The 7,745-nt window shown below is 42.6% G+C and overlaps 1 long non-coding RNA gene across 2 annotated transcripts; it reads right to left on the minus strand.

Annotated features, from left to right (window-relative positions):
- On the minus strand, window positions 1-7,711 carry LOC121663757. Of its 2 annotated transcripts, XR_006015734.1 has the most exons (3): window positions 7,338-7,711; window positions 1,157-1,254; window positions 1-500 (listed from the first exon to the last, which is right to left on the minus strand). It is a non-coding gene; the product is annotated as an uncharacterized LOC121663757 (long non-coding RNA). The 2 variants fall into 2 exon arrangements; XR_006015733.1 differs by lacking the exon at window positions 1,157-1,254.
- Window positions 7,712-7,745: the final 34 nt, after the last annotated feature.

A 7,745-nucleotide genomic window follows, 5' to 3' on the forward strand; every position in this document is an offset into this window, starting at 1 on the left:
GGGGGGGGCGCTACAACTCCATCTTTTCACACTGGGTAAAAAGACAATGAAATGAGAGCCTTCAGCACAGCACATTTAATGACAGGCATGTGGATCAGTCATCTGGCTTTGTGTATACCTGAATTTTAAGGAGGTGGATGCAGCACTGTGCTCACCACAGGCTCAGAGCAGGACACAAGCAGTGGATGCTGGAAGAGAAATGCAGCTTTCAGTGCTACACCAGAGTGGGGCTTTAGCCCTCACCTGCTGCAAAGTCCTTGGTCAAGGACAATCAAAGCTCTACTTTGAACTTCTCATTTATCCTGTAGTGGCAACAACAGAGATGAAAGACTGGATCTGAAGGACAAAGGATTTAATCCAGCACAATAATTTTATGTTCCTGTCTCAGTAAGTGGGAATATTTTACCATGACTCAGGCTTGAACCAAACTGCTGCATAGCTCTGACTTCCATGTTCTTCATTTCATTTCAGGCTGTAATCAGGATCTCTTTTGTTCGTGTCTGTAATAAAAAGGAAACCCAGACTTAGGCACCAGCAATATCAGCAGCTCCAGAATCTAAACCCAGAGAATGAATGTACTCTGAAAGCACAGCAGCTTTTTGTCCTCTTTTTATTAAGAGAAAACAAATCGAGGAGATTGTTAGAGGAGAAGAAAGGTGCTGCACTGCAAAATAGTAATTACTTCAATTATGAGAAGTGTTTGTACACATGCACAGAGATGACCCCTTTTGGCAGAGCATTCGGTAATGTTAGAGCTGAGGAAACTCAGCCAGCAGCTAAATGGAGAATTCAAGTTGTGGGAGTCACTATCTTAAATTTTTTATTTAGTATACACTAAACTGACTTTGCCTTGAAACAAAATTCAGTGCTGAATCTGAGTCATAAAATCTCTCTATTCAAAAAAGGCTGCAAAAAAAAAAAAAGGCAGTGTTTTTTGCATCATTATAGGGTTTAAATAAAAATTACATAATAAAGTATTAAAGGGAAAAGTATTGAGTTGCCATGCAGCAAACCGGGCTGTGTCAAAATTTAAAAACTGTGAGTCAGGGAGAAGCTCTGAAGCAAGCAGCATGACATAAGGGAAGGGAGGCAGCGGGATCTGTGACTCAGACAAACATTTCAATGCAGAAGACACAGGCAAACAAAAGGATCCTACCGCATGTGATGTCAGCAAGCAAACGCTCCCGTTTGGGAATAAAGGCTTCCTACGTATTGCAGTGCGGGAGGAGGGGGGAGCTGGCACCGAGCTCTTGCCTACGTAGCCACAAGGAAAACCATCCATTAGGAATGTTGGAGCAATATTTTCAGGAGCTCTCCTGGTTCCTGGTGATAGCTGCTATCTAAGGGGTTTGGTAATTATGGAAAAATCCATTTCTCTCAATGCATTGTGCTAGGATTTAACACCCGCCCCACGTCCTTCCATGTGTGAGCAGAGTAACTGTGGCTCCCATATACTATTAATTTCAGCTGACTGTGGTTTTAATTTTGTTTGTAGTAGAGTAGCATCCAAAAGCCCCAGCTGAGATGCTGATCCTGTTATAACAAGATAAATGGTTTTGGCTGAGTAAATGTTAGAGCTTCCAGTGTTATGGGCATCATTATTCAAATAAAAAAGATGCACAGTTACTGGTTAACAGTGGGAGCTACAAAATGTCCAGAGGAAACATTGGAGGCTCTCTATGCTGAGATTTTTAAATTTTTCTCTCTTTTTTTCCTATTGAAGCTATTATAAAAATCAGTTCTGCAGACCAGAACTGAGAGAAGGATCTGTTGGCGGAGACAAAATTAGATTAAATGAGCCAGATTTCGTTCTCATCTGCTGGAGACAAGGAAGCTGTTCCAGGCTCAGAATTGCAGAGAAAGAAAAAATTTGACCATTGCCTCACCAGTAAATCTTCCATGGCAAGTTGGTTTTTTTCCATGTGCGCCTGGAATTCTCATGCATGTCACAGCATCAGTGCCCAACAGCGAGGGGCAGAAGAGAATTTTATTATTGCACAAAAAGTAAGATTCTAAGTAGCCAACCTCATGGCACTGCATCAAAAAGAAAACGGGTTGTTTGATTTGCTGCTTAAGTCCCAGTTCGCTGAAAGCCAAGGGCTTTAACTGTCATGCTGAGTTTGAAATGATTCCATTTTTTGTGGGGACGACATTTACTTGCGGTGGAGGAACTTATTTTGTCACCACAACAAGAATCCAGATCCCACCACAGGCCTTGGCAACAGGCAAACACTGCGGTCACAGGAGAATTCTCAAGCCCTGAGTCCTGCTTCAAAACTCTTTCATTTGGACAGGGAAAATAACAATTTATTTATTCCTGATTTGATGTGTTCTGCACCTTTTCCATTATGAAATACTGAGGAACCAGCTAGCCTCTAAGTAGAGTAAATATAAGAAAATGTGGAGAAGAAGTAGCTTAACTGGAGGTACAAAGGTGTAGCCAAGGTTCAAGGTAGGAAATCGGTCTCCTATTGAAGTCAATCACAAAGTGATTGATTTGTGTGGAAAGGAGATTTGGCCTCTAACCTGAGTGTTGAGTACAGAGCTGAGAAAAGTACATTTAAAATATAACAACCATTTTCCTGTTGAATTTCAGTTACTGTTCCTTTACTTATTTTACAGGGGGACTAAATTTAGAATTAAATTTATTCTCAGGTATTTCATGGATTAACAACAAAGGTGAAATCCTTACTGCCTGCTTTTTGAACTCCACCCTTTTTCCTGAACAAAAGAAGATAGGAAAGTTGGAAGGACAAGTCATTGTGCTCCAGCTTCCCAAAAGAGACTGTCTTTACCATGCTCAGGATAATAATTCTTTAGAAAGGCACATTAAGATGTGTTGTACTGGTTAATTCTATGTGAAATATATGCGGTAAAGTTTGAAGTATGGTTTGATGCTTTCTTATCCTTGAAGGAAATGGAATAAACAGAGCGCCGACATGGCACTAACACAAATATTACAGCAGAGCACAGAAGGGAAATAACAGCTTTTTAAAAGGATGAGACCCAGGGAGGTCAGTCTGTGTTCCCAAAGCAGCTCAAGCACAAGGGCCCTGCTAAGAGCTCGCCCAGGGAGCCTGGCTGCAGGGGAATGTGGCGCTGGCACTGTCTGGGAGCAGCCCGGCCAGCCCTCCTCCGCACCAGCCCCTCGGCTCCAGGAACCAGTGCCAGCTGCTACCTGCTCCGGGCTTCCCTCTGCCTGCTCCCCAGCCTGGGCACTCAGTGTCTCGTGGCTCCTGGCCATGCACTCATTTGGGATGATTAGGGTCAGGGGAGTTGGCTTCCCTTGGCTGGAGCAAGATGCCTGCATTAATGTTCTATCCTGAAGAATGAAATCACCGGGAACTGGCCCCTTTCCCAGTACTGAATTTCACCCACAAATGCACCCACTGTTAAACTGTCAGCTCCTGTCTTGCTTCCCACAAGCAAGAAATATTCCTACAATATCCACTATCTATTAGAGAGCCCAAGCTCTACACATTTTTAATTCTATCTATTGAAATAATAAATGGCATTAAAACCAATAGTTCCATCATTACACAAGTAGTAAAAATGTTAGATGATGTGCCAAAGGAATGCATAGAAAAGTGTGTATTTTACTAAGTCATCCTTCAAGAATTATAGCCAATTCTGCTCACTTTATTACAAGAATTACTTGCCATTGATTTAAACAGAGCCGAAGAAGCATCGGGATATTAAAAAAAAATAAATCACATTTCAGTTTCAAACAATGAGAATGGGGAATGTTTAAAATATTTTATAACATATATAGGACAGTAAAAAAGAAACTCTACAGATCCCAACAAATGGTTCTAATTGCATCTGGATGTATTTCTCAAAGGCCACAAATACGCCGTTCGACTCAGTTTGCATTATTTTGGGGGCTTAAATTTCTGACACATATCCTTCTAATACTCTTAATTTATTTAGTGTGAACCGCTGCAAATTTAGCAACACAGTTACAACTACACTCACTCAGTAATTCTTTTTGTATCATATATGTTACTAAATTAAAATGTTTTGGGCTAAAGAACAAGTTGAGTCCTTAGCAAGAAAATAATGCCTATAAAGTGCAGCATGTCAATACTGTAACACTTCCTTTTACTAGATAAGCTTACTGCTTACTATGCTTTTGATAGTAAATGTGCTATGTCACATAAATCTATCTCTCTAAAGTTATTCATTCATTAATTTTTTGAAATGAACACAAGTTTCTGTGGCTAAATCATAGGGTTTGAGACTGTGGAAATAAGTTAGAATCAGCTGCATCAATGGGATTTGAGGGGGACACTAATTCAAACCACACCCTTTCCTAAACAGGGGTTTGAATGGAAGGCCAAAAATGGAATTTTCCTTTGGGATGGGACTGGAAATTTCCATGACAGCTGGAAGTAGGATTCAGGCCTGAAATCCCGTGTTTTGCAAAGGATGGGGATATTTCAGAATAATCTTTGACTATTAATCTGGAAAAGCTGACTTGACCTGAAAAACTTTGAAGAAAAATAGTAAGAGAAAGAAAAAGAGAGAAGAACTTTGGTGTTTAGGAACACCCCAATACAGTATTTATTATGGTAAAGGAGTCAGTAAAATTGTGGTGACAGAAGTTACTCAGCTTTTTAAAGCTGCAGTTGAACAGACTGAACCTAAGAAAATTAACTGGGGCTTGATGGATGTTGACTCTGTCAACAAGAGTCTTCTTGCTGTATTCCTTACAAATTCTTGCTTCAGTCTTAAGCAACTGAATTATTAAAACTGAATATAGCTTCTAAAATTGCAGGTTTACTGCAAAAGCCCTACTTTTTAAAGGAAGAAGCCCTACTTTGAAGAGGCATTTACCATTGGATTTTTCCCATTAAACTCATTTGTATGGTATCAGATCATATATCACAGGTATGCTGAGTATTGTCAAAGCACTCTTCATGACCCTACATGTCTTCTGTTTGCCAGCCCACAGGAATCACTTCCAAAGGTGACAAAGAATTAAAAAGCACTTCTTTTTGCCCACCATACAATTCAGGCCACCTCCCCAAGGCCTGTTCAAACCCTGCTTATTTCTCAACAGCAAATGAGAAAGAGGAAGGCATTGTTTTAAGGCTAAATTAAAACAGATTTCTTCCAAAACAATACTGTAAAATGTTCTTTTTTCAAACAAAAAGCAACATGATTAAGCTGAAATGGATACAAACACCCATGTTTCCTTCTCACATCAAGTTCAAACCTTATTCTCCATATGATTTGCAATGGTATCAGACTCACATGTTGTGAATTGTGAGTTTATTCCATCCACCTTCCCTCATCCCATAGGAACCATCCACCCAGCTGCTACCCAGTGATATCCAGAGTGTAGCCAGGCACTCTAAATTTAGCTCCCAGAGTTCCTGAACACTCCAAACATTTCGTAACAGCACCGAGCACAGGCTCTGAGGGATCAGTGGGTAGCACATTGTGCTTAGAGCTTCCTTTTCTGGGCAGCACTGAGGAGCAGGGTGGCTCCTCCTGGGGGAATTGCCCACCCTGGTGGCCCCACAGAGAGCAGGGCCAGCAGGTTCCTCCTGCCTGGCTCAGCCACACCACCCACAGTGACCATATGCTCCACTTTCCAGCTTAATGGGAATGGTTTTCCACCTTTCTCTCCCAGAAACCAACGTCAGCATGGCTGGGAGCCATCAGCTCTCTATTTAATATTAGAGCAAAACAATCCCGACTTGACAGTAGTGCCAAAAGTTGACAAAGTGTCCTGAGTGTGGAGTTCTACTCTATTTCATTTTAATTAGTGTCTTCTGCCACGAGACAAATGATGAAAAGCACATGGGGACTGCCAAGATGAATCAAGGACATCTGGTAACTTTAACATTTCGATAAGAAACGGAGTAGGTATTACTCCCAGATTCTCTTCTGTGCTGTTGGAAACAACTAAAAAATACATAGAATTAACAAAAATTTTAGAGAAAGGCTGCCTAAATGCTTTTGAATCTCTTCTTAGATAGTTTTAATTGCTGTTTGTCATACAACATGAAGCTGATCTTGCATCTTGTTGAATTAGCTGTTACTTCCCTAAGACATTGTTACAATAGGAATTTTTATAATTCAGATCATATTACGCCAAGGTTATCTGGATTATAGTTTCTTAGAAACTCCAATTGCCTCTGGATTCCTAGTGAAAAACAACTAATCATGAAGTTAAAACTGCTTTGTGATACTTGCATTGCTATTCATCCTCCCAGGGCTTGTGACTCACTGATGATGCAGAACACACAAACAAAAAAAAAAACCAAACCAAAATCCAGCAATGACATCGTCAGCTGCAACTGGGAGCTCTCTGCTCAAAAAGAACTGCAATGCTTCTTACCCTTCAGTGTTTCTTACCCTTCAAACCTACCTGGCACCCCTAAATAAACAAGTGTTAAACTGAAAATAAAGAAATGGTATAAAGAAAAATACTGCTTAGAGATAACCTTGCAGGAGAAGCTATGTGATTTTCTGTCACTGTCAGCTGTGAAAGACCAAGACTAACAGTGGCAATCACATTTTTAACTGTCAGGGCTTTTACATATTCACAAGATTGCAATATGATCAGCCAATGCAGGTTGCCGGAAATATTCTAAAATTAGTTTGGCTCTAAAATAATTCACCAAATAGAAGACAGATTTACAGGAGCACCTGACATGCAGAGGTAATTACTACAATGCAGAGAACAACAGGTTTCAGTAAGATACTGTCCTTGTTACAATACATAAAAATTTGAGGATCTTTTTTCATATGAGGCCCCTGATTTGACCATTTTTCAAGGTATATCTGACATTAAGGATATCGTTCCCTCCCATGTGTACAAGCTATTCTAAATGTGTGGCAATTATACCTGTTCATTATTGGTATTTATGGACCTGATAGCTCTGAAAATAGCTTCCAGCAGCAATGAATAAAACAAGCCAAAATGCCTTTCACAAATGAAAGACATTCATTAGACAGCAAGAGAATATTCAGTACAGTTTGTCTCCCACTGACGGGTTATCTTTTAAGTTTTGGTTGGAGTAGCATCTTCAGCTTCTCACAAGTTCTCCTTTGCCAGAACACGGAATGTGTAGATACTGCACAATACGTAGTTTATCATAGGATCATGGAATGGTTTGGGTTGGAAGGGACCTTAAGGATCATCTATCCAACTCCTGCCATGGGCAGGGACACCTTCCGCTGAACCTGGGTGTTCAGAGCTCCATCCAACCTGGCCTTGGACACTTCCAGGGATGGGGCAGCCACAGCTTCTCCGGACAACCTGTGCCGGGGCCTCCCCACCCTCACAGCGAAGAAGTCCTTCCGAACACCTAAACCAAACCTACCCTCTTCCTTTCTCATGGCCAGTTCCCCTCACGCAAACACGCTCCGATGTCAAACCCGCTCTCCGCGGCTGCTCCTGGCCCCGGCTTGGCGGGACAGCGGCGTCCCCTCACGGCGGGGTGAGCCCGGGCCGCCCCCCGCTGCCGCCCCGGCCCCGCGCACCCTCCGGCAGCCGCGGAGGCGCCGACGGCGGCGGCGGAAGCTCCAGGGAAGCCCCGAAGGAGGCAGGGATTAGGTAACAGGCGATGTGCGCTCAGGTTTCCTCCGGGTTCCTGTGAGGAACCTACGCGTCTGGCTGCCTTCGCATGACTCATCACAGCGGCGCGGCTGCCGCCGCTCCCGCTCCCCCGCCAGCGCCGCGGCCCGAGCCGCCCCCTCGGGCGGCCGCCGGACCCCGCCGGGCCCCCCTC

Source organism: Corvus kubaryi, unplaced genomic scaffold (assembly GCF_017639235.1).
Source record: "Corvus kubaryi isolate FWS band 111438036 unplaced genomic scaffold, C.kubaryi_AGA036_p1.0 37284, whole genome shotgun sequence".
In the NCBI taxonomy this organism is placed as follows: domain Eukaryota; kingdom Metazoa; phylum Chordata; class Aves; order Passeriformes; family Corvidae; genus Corvus; species Corvus kubaryi.